Source organism: Dendropsophus ebraccatus, chromosome 14, assembly GCF_027789765.1.
Source record: "Dendropsophus ebraccatus isolate aDenEbr1 chromosome 14, aDenEbr1.pat, whole genome shotgun sequence".
NCBI lineage: Eukaryota > Metazoa > Chordata > Amphibia > Anura > Hylidae > Dendropsophus > Dendropsophus ebraccatus.
In genome coordinates this window covers 40925824-40944075 of record NC_091467.1, presented here as the reverse complement: position 1 = coordinate 40944075, position 18252 = coordinate 40925824, and positions in this window count along the sequence as shown.

The window sequence follows — 18252 nt, the reverse complement described above, 5'->3', positions numbered from 1 at the left end:
GGGGTCACTTAACCCCTTCCTTGCTGGGATGGGTGCAGTCTGACATCAGTCTGGCCCCCAAGGGGTTAAGGGGGATGCAATACATCCTCCCTTAACCCCTTGGGGGCCAGACTGTAAGCAGCGATCTGTAAAGATGCTGCATACTGTAAGGTGCACAACACCGCTCACAATGATGGGTGTTGTGCTCCTGTTTGTGTGTTCTTTGTGTGTTTCTGTTTGGTGTTTTTTTTTTATAAAATGGTCAATGAGGGGAGTGGGGGTGTTTTTATTTGAATAAAAAAAATGTTTCACTTGTGTGTTGTCTTTATTTCTTTACTTTATAGACTTAGTAGTGGAAGCCGTCTAATAGACGGAATCCATTACTAAGTCGGGGCCTAGTGTTAGCCGGTATAAAATGGCTAACACTAACCCCCCCCTTATTACCCCAGTACCCAATGCCACCAGGGGTACTGGGAAGAGCCGGGTGCCAGTGGTCCCAGAGCGTCAAAGCGTGGGCGGCAGCAGGCTGGTAAGATTTAGGCTGGGGAGGGCCTAAACCAATGGCTCTTCCCACCCTGGTGTTACCAGGCTGCTGTCACTTGGTTTTTAACCCGGCTGGTTATAAAAAAAAGGGGGGACCCAAGCGTTTTTTTAAATTATTTATTTATTTAAAAAAAAACGCATAGGGTCCCCCCTATTTTCATAACCAGCCGGGTTAAAAACCAAACGACAGCAGCCTGGTAACACCAGGGTGGGAAGAGCCATTGGTTTTCCCACGGCCGTAGTTTCAGCCGCACATTTCCAGCCACATAAAAAATACAGCCGCACACATACATAGTGTGAACATAGCCTAAGGGTGCGTTCACACCTACCGGATCCGCAGCTGATTTTCATGCTGCAAGTTTGCAGCAAAATCAGCTGCGGATCCTGTACTGTGAATCTCAATGGGTCCCAAACAGGTAGCCTGCATGGGACCTGGCCCCTTTACCCCTGCGCCACCGCCGGCCGCAGGTTACAGCCCCGGCCCCCTTACACCCCCGCATCGCACGCACCCCCGATCGCCGCCCCGGACCCCCCCCCCCCCCCGCACGCCCTATCGCAGCCCTGGCCCCGAGCATACATGACCTGCTCGGGCCATGGCTGTGTGATGCTCCCGGCTCTCCTTCAGTGCTGCCGTGCAGGGGAGCCGGGAGAATCACACAGCCACGGCCCGAGCAGGTGATGTATGCTCGGGGCCGGGGCTGCGATCGGGCGTGCGTGGGGGCCGGGGCGCTGAGATCGGGCGTGCGGGGGGCAGGGGCAGCAATCGGGCGTGCGGGGGGGGGGGCGTCGATCGGGCGTGCGGGGTGCAGGGGTTAAAGGGGCCGAGTCCCATGCAGGCAGCGGATATGCTGCGTGTATGGGACCCATTGAGATTCACAGTACAGGATCCGCAGCTGATTTCGCTGCAAATTCGCAGCATAAAAAAGCTGCGGATCCGGTAGGTGTGAACGCACCCTAAATATTGAGCAGTTAAAAGAAGGCCCTCCAAAACCTGGACACAAACTGTACCCCTCGGTCTGAGACAATGTTGGTAGGTATCCCGTTCGTATCCCGAGGATGTGACGAGTAAACAGTTTGGCCAGGGTTTTGGCAGTAGGCAACTTTTTAAAGCAATAAAATGACACATTTTACTGAATTGATCTACAACCACCCAGATAACTGCCTTACCTTGTGAGGGGGGAAGATTGGTTGTGAAGTCCATCAATAGATGGGACCAGGGGCGAGTCGGCAATGGCAATGGCAGTGGCTGGAGCAGACCTTCAGGCAGGGATCTCGGGGTTTTTGCTCGGGCACACACACACAGGATTTAACGTATTCCCGTACATCCCTCTGCCACGAAGACCACCAGCAAAAACGAGACAAGAGAGAACCAGTCCCAGCTATCCCTGGGTGACCAGCCAGTGTAGACGCATGTATCTCCTTTAATACTGCTAATCTGAGGTGTACAGGGACGAACAGTTTATCAGAAGGTAGATCAGCAGGCGCATCATTTTGAGATATCAAAATTTCCTCTTTAAGATTAACAGACACACTGGCAACCACGATACCTGGAGAAAGGATGTTTTCGGGTTCCTTCTCAGGCACATAACAAACACCAAAGCTCCGAGATAAGGCATCCGCCTTGACATTTTTTGACCCAGGATGATATGTGACGATAAAATTAAAACGGGCAAAGAATAAAGCCCAGCAGGCTTGACGTGGGTTTAACCTCTTTGCCTTATCTAGGTATAGCAGGTTTTTATGGTCAGTTAAAACAGTTACTTTCCCTCCAGGAAATGTCTCCACTCCTCAAAGGCCCACTTGATGGCCAACAGCTCCCGGTTACCAATATCGTAGTTAATTTCAGAGGTGGAGAATTTTCTGGAAAAGTATGCAACTGGTCTCAGATTAGAAAACGGCTCTCTACCCTGAGACAATACTGCTCCGACCCCCATCTCAGACGCATCCACTTCTACCACGAATGGTAGGTCTAGGTCAGGATGGACCAATGCAGAAGCGGATGAAAAACTCTTTTTCAGTTTAGTAAAGGCTTGTTCCGCCTCAGGAGACCAGGAGGTTGGATCTGCACCCTTTTTTGTCAGCTCTGTGAGAGGTTTTACCACTAGTGAGAAGTTTCGGATAAACTTTCTATAAAAGTTTGCAAACCCCAAAAACCTTTGGACCTTTTTCAAGGTGGTGGGCCACGCCCACTCCAGAACCGCTGACACTTTTTTAGGGTCCATTTGTACAGACTTTGGCGTTAAAATGTACCCTAAGGCTATGTGCACACTACGTATGAGTCCGGCCGTAGTTCGTACGCAGCCGTACATGTGCGGCTGAAAGTACTGCCGTGGGAAGAATAGACATGCGGCCGGATTGCGAACATGCGGGCGAACCGCGAACATACGCCCGTAGTAGAGTTCTGGTTCCCTAGCTTGTTTCGAAGCGATCTGAAACAGGTCATTTACTTGGAAATCTTCGCCCAGCCCAATAAAACACACAGAACCTTTTGGATCTAAAAATCACGTTCAATTTGGCTGAAATAAGTACTCCGTATGGGACCGCATGGAAATCCACGGCCGTGAGTTGGAACATTTCCGTCCTCAAACAATGGTCTTGTTCATTTTTCACGGCGCCGTATACGATCCGGCTGTAAGCTCATACGTAGTGTGCACTGTGCGGCCGTATATCGTATACTTTTAAGCCAACGCATCAACCTCAAAACTACGTGCGTATATTCGCGGTTCGCACTACGGCCGGAAAGATACGTAGTGTGAACATAGCCTAAAAATGCAACATCCTTGACACCAAACAGGCACTTGACACAACTTGGCACAAAGAGAGTTTTTCCGAAGCCTAGATAACACCTGACGGACATGTTTAACATGAGATTCCCAGTCGGGGGAATAAATGAGAGGTAAATCACTACATATTGGCCAAAAAAATCTCGAAATAGGTCATTGACGAACCTTTGAAAGACAGTGGGGGGCATTACTCAACCCGAAGGGCATCACGAGATATTCAAAATGCCCTTCGGGAGTGTTGAATGCTGTCTTCCATTCATCACTTTCCTTGATCTGGATCAATTTGTAGGCGCCCCGTAGGTCTATTTTGGAAAACCAACAAGCGCCTACCACCTGGTTCAGAAGATCGGGGATCAAGTGAAGGGGGTGTTGGTCCTTATGGTGATTTTAGTGTTAAATGCCGTCTTCCATTCATCACCCTCCCTGATCCGCATCAAATTGTAGTTGATACAGGGACGCAAACCACCGTCTTACTTCTCTACGAAGAAGAAGCCAGCACCCATGGGTGACACCGAGGGCCCAATGTGACCCTTCCTCAGACTGTCCTGTATGTATTGGCGCATCGACTCTCGCTCAGGGGGAGACAAGTTAAAAATATGGCCTTTAGGGAACTTGGCCCCTGAAACGAGATGGCACAGTCATACGGACGGTGGGGAGGCAAGGCGTCAGCAATGGCCTCATCAAACACATCGGAGAAATCAGAGATAAATTCTGGAACGTGATGATCATTTACAGTACAGACAACAGGGTCAACATGAAACAGATGAGAACCACAGGAGCTACCCCACTTAACCAGCTCAGTGGTCCTCCAGTCAAATACCAGGTTATGTTGACGTAGCCATGGTAATCCTAGTATGACATCAGCGGCTAGCTTATCTAAAACAAAGAAAGAAATTTCTTCACGGTAAGGAGACACAAGCTGCATGGAAATCTCAGTACGAAATTTAACTGCTTCACCCCTTAGAGGGGCAGAATCGGCTGCCGCCACCTTGAAGGGACAGCATAGTGGAACCAAGTCCAGACCTAGCGGCTCTGCTACAGAGGTACAAATGAAGCACAGGGCGGCACCTGAGTCAACCATAGCAGAGCACGAAAGAACAACATCCTTAGACATTAAAGTCACAGGCAAAAGAAATGTATCAAATTTTTTGGGAGGTACCTGTGTGCTTGAGTGACCCTCCGGACCATCACTCAAGCACTGGGGTTTCCCGACTTCTGTGGAGGCTTGGACGGGCAGTTCTTTAAGTAGTGACCCGGTTTCCCACAGTATAAACAGAGAGAGTGCTCCAGGCGATATCTCCTTCGGGCCGAGGCAGATCCTAAGACCATAGGATTGTCAGATGTCATGGGAGGAGGAGATGTCTCCGTCACTTTGGGAAAGGGTTTGGGAAGCTGGCTGGAACTTGACTGTATGTTAGTCACCCCCATCTTTTCTCGTTTCCTTTCCCTTAGTCTCCGGTCAATGGTTATGGCTAGCGCCATGTAAGCAGTAAGGGAGTAAGGGGTGGGGTGACTAACCATGACATCTTTTATGGGGTCAGAGAGACCCTGTCAAAACAAGGTCTTCAAGGGAGAATCCTGCCATCCAGTCAGTGCACCACTGGCGGAATTCGGAGCAGTATTCTTCCGCGGTGCGACATCCCTGCTGGATGGTCAAAAGATGGGATTCTGCCACGGCGACCCGGTTTGGATCATCATATATCTGGCCCAGGGAGGAAAAGAATGAGTTCCACTCCGGAGCCCCAGGAGCAAGGGCCAAGGCCCAATCCTGGGGCGGACCTTGAAGGAGGGAAATGACCAGAGCAACCCTTTCGGCGTCCAAAACGAAAGGGTTAAAACGGAAATACAGATAGCATGACTCCCTAAAAGTCTGAAATTTGTCTGTATGTCCCTCAAACCGGTCAGGTAGTACATTTTGGTCTTATGTTGTACTACCTGAACCAGTGCTGTCACAGGGGTCTGTGTCACAGGAGACGTAGACATAGCCTGAGACAGATTGTCCACCCGGCTGGACAACTGAGCCACTAAACCGGCTACGCCCTTGAGCTGGGTGGTCAACTCATCAAGGCGGTCAGCGACCGTAGTATCAGTACTCATGCCGAACCTCCGGGAGTGACTTAGGTAAGGGCCTGCGATAATGTCAGGTAGGGGGTCTTTGAAAACAAGATGAGTGCAGCCCTAGAACTGGCATCCACCCCAGATGGCCGTACCTACTTGCCACAACAGCCCTAAGTAGATGCGGACAACTGGGCGGCATTCCCTAACCTGGCAAAGTGAATACATGAAAAAACAGAGCCAAGACTAACAAACAAGCAAGGGAAAGTCAGAGGTCCGAGTCGGTAACAGCTGGTCAGTATAGGTACAAAATCGTGATCCAAAGAATAGTCGAGGTCCAAGCCAAAAGGTCAGATATCAGAAGTACAAAGTCAGAGTAATGCTAGGTCAAGATACACAGGAGGAACCAGGTTCTATCGCAGGCAAGAAATGAGACCACAGGGCTGATACTTATGGAGCCTGGAGTCCCAGCCCCAGACTTGATTGGGGCTGAGGCTCCAGGTCCTTTCTAGATACAGACAGCTAACTGGTAAGTCAGCTGTCAGTCAACAATCAGTGAACACTCAAAACACCTATGCTGACCAGCCAGGGGAGTGAAACCCTGGCCTCTGCTACAACACAGAACAGCAGAGCAGGGTATGTGAAAAAACATAAAAAAGAATTATGGCTGAATTGGACGCCGAGCCGAACGCACGGCCCGAGTCCTAACAGTAACCTCTTCCTGGTTATTATTATAGATTGAAATAATAGTAAAATTGTTAGGACTCTCAAGCTCAACTGTTCTACATTTGGATGTTACAGTAAGTAACATAAATACATACATTTCTGAATTTCTCTAAGGAGTTGTGCATTTTTGATAATCTTGATATAAAAAACCTACCTGTCTCCACTTGTATTGCCCTGGCAATCAGCTCTAGTAGCCTATGACAGGGCTGATGGCCTATCAGTGAGTAGGGATGCCAGGCAGATGGCATGACTACAGCACCCCATACTGACTGATGGCACCAGTTTGGATAGCTGCTGGTAACAGTGTTTGGAGTTCCTGCATCCCCATAGTTTCTTTTTTGCTGCCTTGATTCCTGACCTCTGCCTAACTTACTGACCCTGATTTTGTACTCTGTGGACTCTTTAGAACTTCTGTTTTGACCCGACTTTGTCTCTGATACTGTTTTGGATTTTGATTTGGTTCTGATACTGTCCTCTGGTTCTGACTAGAGATGTTCGAAAAGGGCCGAGGTTCAGTTTCGCACAAACCCGAACCATCAGCATTTGACTTGCCCTGCCTACCAGGCGACAGCCCGAGTGCCGCCTGGAATACAGGGATACAGTCTAGGTAATAGGCTGTATCCCTGTTTTCCAGGTGGTTCCCGGGCTGTCTCCACCTTCCCCACGGAACGGGAAGGCGGCGGGAGTCAAATGCAGATGGTTCGGTTTCGTACAAACCTGAACCTCGGCCCTGTTCGATCATCTCTAGTTCTGACTCCAAGGCTTATTGTTCCCTCTCTGAATTCTGATTCTGTTGTGACATGCTAGTCTGGTTCTGACCCGGTCTGTCTGACTCATTTGTATAACAAGAGTCCTGTGTACTTAAGGCCCTATTACGCAAAGTGATTATTGTCCGTTACGGCCTATAATCGTTTCGTAATAGAAGACAACTTTCAGCCATCATGCACGATGTCGGCTGATCGTTGTCTTTCAACAGGCTGAAACACCAATGATCAGCCTGGCAACGATCTGCTGCCATCGCTCCATGTAATAGGAGCGGCAGCAGCAAACCACTGCTGTCTCCTATGGGCTGCCCGGACAATCTGATGATCGCCCAGGCAGCCCCTTCCCGCCGCCGCGGGAACTTGGTTAATGACATATTCGGCAACTACATTGATAAATTCTTGGTGGTATATTTAGATAATATATTGATTTATTCATCTGAGTGGATTTGGAAAAATTTGTGTTTGGGGTGCACAAAGTAAAATTTTTAAGGTATATCCTGACCGCAAAATCTTTCTGGATGCAATCCATTGTGGATTGAGTCCACCACTAGAGATGAGCCAATTCTTTACATTTGATTACTGGTGGATGAAGAAGTTGGATGAAGCCCTAGGGAGTCCTGAAAAACATGGGTACAGCCTATGGATGTAGCCATATTTTCCAGCAGGCTGGAATCCAACTTTGAGTACGAACCTGAGCATACGCAAGGTTTGCTTATCTCTATCCACCACCCTTTACAGTGCTTCCTTAGATTCACAAGTTTATCAAAAATTATTAAATTATTGCCAAACCAGTAATGGACGTGACTGTGAAGGGGTTGGTCCTACTGCATTGGCAGGCTAATGCTCTTGCTGCTTTTGAAACTTTGAATAAATGTTATACAGAAGCTCAAGATCTGCTTCAGCCGGACCAAGAGTAACCTTGCCAAGCACAATCAGCTCTGTTTTTAATCACTCATCATCCTAGAAATATTAACCCTTAGCGTCCCATGACATATCTGATACGTCATGGTGACGCGGGGGGAGTTTAGAGAGGGGTCCCGCCAGGACCCGGCTCTGAACGGCGCTGCCCCCGGCTGTTATGTTCAGCCGGGGAGCGCCTCTACGCGTCGGCTAATTAAGCATATAAATGCAGCTGTTAAACCTGACGGCTGCATTTAAATGCTTTGCTCCCGGTGTCCCTGGTGTCTAGTGGGACGGATCTCCCCCCCATGATGCGATCGCGGGAGGAAGATCGGATCTTCTGGCCGGGCCGGGACTCAGCCCCACAATGATGCTGATCCCAGCTCGGCAATACATTGCACTGGCCTGCAGCAGGCCAAAGCAATGTATGACCGATCTAAAGGATTTTTGCTGTGTCCCAGGGGGGACTTCCAGTTACAGTAAAAAAAAAAAGTATACATGTTTTTTTATTAATAAAAAATCCCCTCCTCTATTAAAAGTCCAAATCACCCCCCTTTTCCCATTTTATAAAAATAAATGAACAAATAAATAAACATATTTGGTATCTCCGCACGCATAATCGCCCGAACTATTAACCCTTTAAGGACATGGCCCATTTTCGTTTTTACGTTTTTGGTTTTTCCTCCTTGTGTTTAAAAGGTCATAGCACTTGCATTTTTCCACCTAGAAACCTACATGACCCCTTATTTTTTGCTTCACTAATTGTACTTTGCAATTACAGGCTGAATTTTTGCATAAAGTACACTGCGAAACCAGAAAAAAATTCAAAGTGTGGTGAAATTGAAAAAAAAAACGCATTTCTTTTATTTGGGGGAAATGTGTTTTTACGCCATTCGCCCTGTGGTAAAACTGACTTGTTATGCATGTTCCTCAAGTCGTTACGATTAAAACGATATATAACATGTATAACTTATATTGTATCTGACGGCCTGTAAAAAATTCAAACCGTTGTTAACCAATATATGTGCCTTAAAATCGCTCCATTCCCAGGCTTATAGCACTTTTATCCTTTGGTCTATGGGGCTGTGCGAGGTGTCATTTTTTGTGCCATGATGTGATCTTTCTATCGGTACCTTGATTGCGCATATACGACTTTTTGATCGCTTTATATTACATTTTTTCTGGATTTGATGCGACCAAAAATGCGCAATTTTGCACTTTGGGATTTTTTTGCGCTGACGCCGTTTACCGTACGAGATCAGGAATGTGATTAATTAATAGTTCGGGCGATTACGCACGCGGCGATAGCAAACATGTTTATTTATTTATTTATTTGTTTACTTTTATTTAAAACCTGGGAAAAGGGGGGTGATTCAGACTTTTATTAGGGGAGGGGGCTTTTTACTATTAACAACACTTTTTTTTTTTTTTTTTACACATATACTAGAAGCCCCCCTAGGGGACTTCTAGTATATACACTTGGATCTCTCATTGAGATCTCTGCAGCATAGATATGCTGCAGAGATCCATGAGATCGGCACTCGTTTGCTTTCGGCTGCTGCAGCCGGAAGTAAACGAGTGCCGAGCCGAGGACGGCGCCATCTTGGACGCGTCCCCGGCCGGCATCAGTAACGGAGATCGCTCCTCCGGGACAAGGTCCCCGAGGAACGATCTCCCCCACTAGACACCAGGGAAACGTTGCCTCCGGTAATCGGAGGCAGCTGTCAACTTTGACAGCTGCCTCCGATTAGCTAATTAGCGGGCACGGCGATCAGACCGTGCCCGCTAATAGCGGCGGTCCCGGGCTACACGCGGCACCCGGGATCGCGGCACTTCAAAGCGGGGCCGCCGCGCGGCCCCGCTTTGAAGTGCAAGTGAGGACATATGACGTAGGGGTACGTCATATGTCCTTAAGAGGTTAAATTATCACATTCCTGATCTTGCACGGTAAACAATGTCAGCGCAAAACAAAGTGCTAAATTCCAAATTCCAAATCCAAAGTGCTAAATTGCGCATTTTTGCTTGCATCAAATCCAGAAAAAATGTAATAAAATCCAGAAAAAATGTAATAAAAAGATTAAAAAGTCGCATATGGGCAATCAAGGTACCGATAGAAAGTACATATGGCGCAAAAAATGACAGCTCACACAGCCCCATAGACCAAAGGTTAAAAGCACTATAAGCCTGGGAATGGAGCGATTTTAAGGAACATATATTTGTTAACAATGGTTTGAATTTTTTAAAAGCCATCAAATAAAATAAAAGTTATACATGTTATATATCACTGTAATCGTAACGACTGGAGGAACATATATAACAAGTCAGTTTTACCCCAGGGTGAACGGCGCAAACACAAAACTCCCTGAAATGAAAACAAATTCCTTTATTTTTCAATTTGACAGCGCAAATAATTTTTTTTTCGGTTTCGCAGCATATTTTATGGGAAAATTCAGCCTGTCATTGCAAAATACAATTGGTGTCGCAAAAAATAAGGGCTCGTGTGGGTCTCTAGGTGAAAAAATGCAAGTGCTTTGGCCTTTTAAACATAAAGTGGAAAAAGCAAAAGCGCAAAAACGAAAATTGGCTTTGACCTTAAGGGGTTAATGTTAAAAGTGGATGTTTTGTCTAGTAGTTTCTGTGCCAATCATTTGAACCTGAACCCATTTTGTATTATTCGTTAAACATATGTTGTACTTGTAGGACAGCTCTATGTTCAGTTTGTTTCTAAGGGCCCTATTACACAGAGCGATAATCTGCAGAAATAGTCTGATTCTGCAGATTATCACTCTGTGTAATAAAGACAACGATGAGCCGAAGAAACATTCATCGGTTGATCGTTGTTCATTAAACCTGTTTGAAAAACCATCAGCCACTGTGCAATAGCAATGCGCGGCCAACGGCTGGGGAATGTATAGAGAAAATAATAAACTTTATACTTACCTGTCACGATCCCCGATGTCTTTCTAGCTTCTTCCAACTCACAGCAGCTGGCTTGTCTGTACCACTCTTTGGAGTGAGGAGTCACTCAGTCAATCACTGGTCATGTGCCAGTGAGTGGCCTGTCACTTCAGAGACAGCTTTAGATGTGACAGCAGCTTTAGATGAGACAGCAGCGGGTGCGGTGAGCGGGGAGAAGCTTTAAAGCGACTCTGTACCGACAATCTGTCCCCCCAAACCACTTGTACCTTTGGATAGCTGCTTTTAATCCAAGATCTGTCCTGGGGTCCGATCGGCAGGGGATGGAGTTATTGTCCTAAAAACAACTTTTAATCCTACAGCGCTGTGTCTAACAGCCGGGGCTTACATTTGTATATGCATTAGGCTGGCACCACCTCTCCGTCCTTTCACCCCACCCTTCTCATCATTAGGAATGATCCAAGAACATTTACTGCTGTTTGAGCTTTGCACAGGTGTCTTAACGATCCAGCCCATGTTCATTATACACACAGGTGGGGAATAGGAAGCAATCTGCCTGGAGCATTCTTAATGATGAGGAGGGTGGGAAGGAAGGACAGAGAGGGTGTGCCAGCCTAATGCATATACAAATGTAAGCCCCGGCCGTTAGACACAGCGCTGCTGGATTAAAAGTTTTTATGACGATAACTGCATCCCCTGCCGAACAGACCCCAGGACAGATCTTGGATTAAAAGCAGCTATCCGAAGGTACAAGCGGTTTAGGGGGGTCAGATTGTGGGTACAGAGTCGCTTTAAGGTTACTGGGGAGCATAAAGAGGTAAGTTAGATTTATTATTGTACACTTTTAAAGCAAGGGCTGCACAGACATGCAGCCCTTGTTTCATGATCACTTAGCCATGTAATTGCCGCCTTTTTCCAGAGGACACACCAGGTTGATACCTCTTGAAACAAATGGAACATGTGACAGCTGGTCCAGGCAGACAAGGGTGGTAACCACTTGAATTGCCAACCCACAGCACCGGCACTACAGATAGTAGTCGACAGATATGGGTATGTTCAGGAAGCACCTCAGGACAGGAACACATGGACAGGAAGAATCCAGGAACCAAGTACCAAATGGGAGTGCAGGACCAGACAGCAGTAATACTGGGTTACATGTACACCACAGTGTGAACCCAGGAACCACGAGGAAGAACGCAGTAACACTGGGCAGGGTAAAACAGGTACAGAAGCTCAGGAAGAGCACATGTGCAGAAAGCCTCCTTATATACCTAAAGCCACAGGGGAGGGGGATAATTAAAGCACTAACCCTATAAATGCAGAGAGCACACGCCCCCTCTAGTGGCCGGATCTACACTGCACAAATAGACAGGTCACGTGATGCTTCATGTGGCTATGCTTGAAAGACCCAGGCTGCGTTCATCCAGCCTGGACCATCTTGAAGTCTTCTCCTGGCTGTAAATCCTCTCTCCAGAATCAGAGGCAGCTGGCGTATAAGCTGACTGCCAAGCCAACAAAGCAATTCGCTTAATTTCTAATGTAGATTCCCTCATCTCTTGTATAGACCCCTTGTGTGCTCCCCCAGTAGTATAGACCCCTTGTGTGCATCCCCAGTAGTATAAACCCCCTGTGTGCTGCCCCAGTTGTATAGACCCCTTGTTTGCTGCCCTAGTAATATAGACCCCTAGTTTGCTACATTCAATAGTTTAGACTCGTGTGCTGCCCCAGTGGTATAGACCCCTTGTGTGCTGCCCCAGTGGTATAGACCCCTTGTGTGCTTCCCCAGTAGTATATACCCCTTGTGTTCTGCTTCAATAATATATACGCCTCGTGTGCTGCCTCAGTAGCCTATGTGCGACCACACTGGTTACACATAGCTAAGGCCAGCCCTGTGAATAAGTAAAGTAAGAAAGGAATTATAGACTTTTCTATATGAGAAGACTGTTATCTGATGTTTTTAGACCAGGATCTTTCTCATTGCACAGATGAGGTTCGAAAAATTTACTATATGATTCTAAATTACCTCTCTATGGTTTGTCATTTATTGGAATGTGGCCCTGACTTAATCAAGTTTTTAAACATTTGTAATGAGCAGTAACATAACTTTTAAGAAACAGTAAAATCTTCAGCTTTTGATAAAATAAGCTGATATTAAGTTATTATCTTGTCTGACTTTATCCGTGTTCACTAATTCTAGTGCAGATCATTCTAGAAGTTATCACCAGTGAACTGTCATGTCCTTCATGTAATATTTTATCTCATTTACTACTGATTTACAGGGAACAATAAATTAGATAACATAGGAAAACATCAAGATAGACTCTGCATATGGCCAATGTGCATTTGTCTTCTGACACTTGCGAGTTGTGTGCCAACCTTGATGGTCATATTAGGTTACATGCTCTTAAAATGGGAATAAGGAAACTTGTTAATCAGGTTAAACATATTTTATAAGGATTTTTTATTATATTTTTCTATTTCAATATCTATTTTATCTTAAAGGGAAACTCCAGGTAAGAAAGATTTCATCCTGTTCAGTCCCCACCCATAATCTAAATTTGTTTCTAATAGGTTTCTATTAACCCTTAGGGGACACAGCCAGTTTTCATTTTTGCGTTTTCTTTTTTCCCTCCTCGTGTATATAAGACATAGCGCCTGCATTTTTCCACCTAGAGACCCAAATGAGCCCTTATTTTTTGCGCAACTAATTGTACTTTGCTAAGGCAGATGTAATTTTTGCCTAAAATGTGCCGGGAAACCAGAAAAAAATTATATGTGTGGTGAAATTGAAAAAAAAAATGTTTTTTTTTTATTTGGGGGGTGGTTGTTTTTACTATGTTCGCCCTGGGGTAAAACTGACTCGTTATATATGTTCCTTAAGTTGTTACGATTACAACGATATGTAACATGTATAACTTTTATTTGATTTGATGGCTTGTAAAAAATTAAAACCTTTTAAAGAAAATATATGTTCCTTAAAATCGCTCCATTCCCAGGGTTATAGCGCTTTTATCCTTTGGTCTATGGGTCTGTGTGAGGTGTCATTTTTTGCGCCATGATATGATCTTTCTATCGGTACCTTGATTGCGCATATATGACTTTTTGATCGCTTTTTATTACAATTATTCTGGATTTGACGCGACCAAAAATGCGCAATTTTGCACTTTGGGATTTTTTTGTGCTGACGCCGTTTACCGTGTGAGATCAGGAATGTGATTAATTAATAGTTCAGGCGATTACGCACGCGGCGATAGCAAACATGTTTGTTTATTAATTTATTTATTTATTTTTATTTATAAAATGGGGAAAGGGGGGTGATTCAGACTTTTATTAGGGGAGGGGATTTTGTGTTATTAAAAATACATTTTTCTTTTACTTTACACATATACTAGAAGCCCCCCTGGGGGACTTCTAGTATATGCACTCTGATCTCTCATAGAGATCCATGCAGTATAGTTATACTGCATGAATCCATGAGATCGGTGTTCTATTACTTTTGGCTGCTGCAGCCAAAAGCAATAGAATGCCGAGCCGGGATCAGCGCCATTACGGAGCAGACCCCGGCCCGGGATGGATGCGGGGATCGCCCCCCCGCAATCGCGCCGCAGGGGGGCGATCCCCCCACTAGACCACCAGGCATGTATAACAGCAAGTATTTAGAAGCAGCTGTCAACTTTGACAGCTGCTTCTAAGTACTTAATTAGCGGGCACGGCGATCGGACCGTGCCCGCTAATAGCCGCGAGCCCGGGCTACTCGCGGCACCCGGGATCGCTGCAGTTCAGAGGGTGGTCGCCGCGCGACCCCCCTCTGAACTCCCATAGCGGCACGAGGACGTTCAATAACGTCCTGGTGCAGCTATGGGTTAAGGTCCATTTACACAGAAAGATTATCTGACAGATTATCTGCCAAAGATTTGAAGCCAAAGCCAGGAATGGATATGAAACTAGGAGAAATCTCAGCTTTCCTTTATGACCTGATCTCTGTTTATAGTCCATTCCTGGCTTTGGCTTCAAATCTTTGGCAGATAATCTGTCAGATAATCTTTCTGTGTAAATGGACCCTTTCATGATTGGTCAATTTATCTGCAGCAAATCCTGACTCCCCGAAGCTGATGAAAATCCTCTCTCCCTGGTCCACTCTGTCTCAGTTCCTCTAGTCCTCCCCCTTCCTTCTGAGAACGATCACATGACCTCTCTTCTGTTGCCAGGCAAGCTGTAACACCTCTCATCCCAGGGCAAGGAAACAACAGCCTCTCCAGAGCAGTATAGGAGACACAGGCATAAGAAGACTGAAAAGATTATATAAGTTTGATAAAGCAATGTTTAAAAATATTTACATTATAGTTCACTTATGCTTTATGTTTGGTGACAATTTGGGATAAGAACATTGGGGGAGATATATTAAAGGATGTAAACTATCCACTGGTGCAAACTGTGCATAGCAGCCAATCACAGCTCAGGTATCTCTGGTAAAATGAAAGAGGAGCTGTGATTGGTTGCTGCGGGCAGTTTACACCGGTGTATATATTACACCGTTTGATTAATCTGGGGAATTGTTTTTTGTTATTATTAATATCATATTATTTTATTATATTATTAATGGTTATACTTTATCTTAAAGGAGACCTGTCACCCCGGCTGTCGGGATGAAGGCCGACCGACCCCGCTGGAGCCCCTTATACTTACCCCTTCCACGAATGTCATTCTTTATGGGCGTCTGACTCATCTCTAATAAGCGCGCATGGCTTCCGACAGGGATTTCACAGCAGCGGGATGGGGTCCGGGACTGGGATTTCGTGGAAGGGGTACGTATAAGAGGCTCCAGCAGGGAGTCGGGCAGCCTTCACCCCGGCAGCCAGGGTGACAGGCTTCCTTTAATTTATACTTTCAATTCAATGTATAACATTCTGCAAAATTATCATTTTTCTTTTCCCCAATTTTTCCTTTGCACTTTTCCCTTTATAAATAGTTGTTTTCTGCTTTTTTTTTACTAGCATAACTAGAAACCCTGTTTCTCAAAGGGAAATAAAAATTGATAAAGAAAACTTTATGTTTTTTGTTGCCCATTTATCAGTATTTTTTATGTTATCTTTGGCAAAGGTTGCATGTAAAAAAAAATCCACCGATTATCTCAAGATAAAACGACAATAAACAAACATTATTTCATTAATAGCTAACAAAATGTTGGGAAGCCTTATCATATCTCTTATATTCTTCGGTTTTTCAGTATCTCATCATATTTATCTTAGCTGACCTCACAAGTACTTTGTAAGGCAGCTGGATTGTGAAATATTGGTAATCAGTAAGGGTGTGTGATAATCAGGGCTGCTATCAGTACAGGGTGGAATATTATATCATTGTCTTAATGGCAAATATTGTCCAGGCCTCTGCTTTCTCATCGTGAGAAGATCCTCATCACATAATTACCAAGTGCAGTAAGGTTTCATTTCTATTTACTACTGCCTTATTTGAGCTCTTCTATTTGAGTCCTGCTTGACCAGAGTGTCAATTTACTACTGTCTATAGGATTCAATCAAAGCTTGCTAACAATTATCAGCAAAATTAGAGTACAAAAATAACCTTAGCCTGACATATAATATAAACCTCTAATTAAAGGGATTTTCCGGGCAAAATTTTCTGATGAGCTATCCACAGGATAGCACACCAGTAACCATAGTTGCCAAAAGTTCCTGTTTTGCCGGGACTTTCCCGATTTGGAGGAGATAGTCCCAGCAGAAACCCTGTCCTGGGTAAGTCGTGAGAAGCCCCCCCCCACACCCCACACCCCCTGCCGCCTCCCATACCTATAGCTATAAGCACAAATGAGTGAATAAGCATGCTAATAGTGTACTGACACAGCAGGGAACCATAAGCTCCCACTGTGACAGTATTTCTTGTGGCTGCAGGCGGAATCTGCCTCCAGCCACAAGGGGCCACTCTCTCCTCCCGGCAACTGGCGCGAGTGACCTGATGAAGGACCTGATCAGGTGAACTATCCACAGGATAGCACATCAGTAACTGATCGGCAGGGTGCTGACACCCACTCTGATCAGCTGTTCAGCTCTGCACTACACGGTGAACAGTTTGTCTGTTAATTGTGTAGTGGTGGTGATGTGCAAGGTATATCAATATAAAGAGATAGGAACGAGTGGCACTCACCATATGGTGGTGGTGATGTGCAACTGCAGCTCAGCTCCTATTGACTTCAGTGGGAGCTGGGCTGTAGTTACGCATTGCAATTACTACTCAGTGAACAGTGGCAAACTCTGTTCACTGTGTAGTGTGGCACCAAACAGCTGGTCATTGCGTTTGCTGGGTGTTGGCACCCTGCCGATGAGTTCCTGATGAGCTTATCCTGTAGATAGCTCATCATTAAATTTTGCCTGGAAAACCCCTTTAATTTATTAGTTTTAAATTCCTGGAAAGGCATAATATTATATATGATGAAAGTGTATTTTTTACCTTTAATCTCTAACTAACAAAAGAGAATAGTAGGTACAGGAAATAAAACTGACTGCACTTGGCCTCACATTCGATAGTTTGTGTTTGACTGTAGACTCAGACTACACTTTTGACAGCATTCAGGTATATTGCATTTTTTATGGGGCTCACAAAAATGGAAAACCAAATCTTTAGCCTTTTTCTTTTTTTCCAATGGGTTGTGTGACCCTGATTTACTCTATAGTTACAGCAATATTGCTATTTGACACCCTTCTTTCTTACAAAGAATGGAAATGTGGCTTGTGATGGACAGTAAATTTAGGGAGATCCATATGGCTCCAACTGCAACTGGCAATGTCAATTGTTTTCTAGCTACAGACTTCACCTGTTTGTCGAACCTCATTTAGAAAAAAGATCACCTGGTCCATTGTTTCGTTTTTCTTTCTTATTATGTTACCATAGATATAGGTTTATCCCAGATATGTTTACATTCAGTTATTGTAGATTTACCTATCTATCTTCTGGGTGATTTTTTCAAGCATCTACTACTCTTTCAGTAAAGTAATATTTCTTATATTGTTTCTGATCTTTCCCCCAACTAATATCATATTGTGTCCCCCTGTTCATGTTGTTTTTTTCTAATTAAAAACCCTATTTGTTCTTTAACATATTTAAAGGCATCGATCATGTCCTCCCTTTTCTTCTTTCCTGTGGACTATACAGATTTAGGTCCTTTAAGTATTTCCTGGTTTTATGCTTCAGACCATTCACCATTTCTTTAACCTGTCTTATTTTTGTATCCCGTCTATGGACTTGTTCTATTTTATTAATATGTTTTTATAGGTGAGGTCTCCAGAACTGGACACAGTATTCCAGATGTGGTCTCACCAGAGCTCTATACAGCAGGATCACAATCTCCCTCTTCCTTCTGATCATACCTCTACCTATACAGCCCAACATGAAATTTGCTTTTCCTACTCCCTGGTTGCACTGGTGACTCATTTTAAAATGGTATTCTCAGCTAATGAACTATCAGTTTTGCGCACCCTCTCACTTCCTGGTTTGGTGGGGGAAGGTAAGGGGTCTCAGGGGGGAGCAAGGATAGGATGCAGCGGTGCTGAGCTGAATCACTTCTGCATTACTGT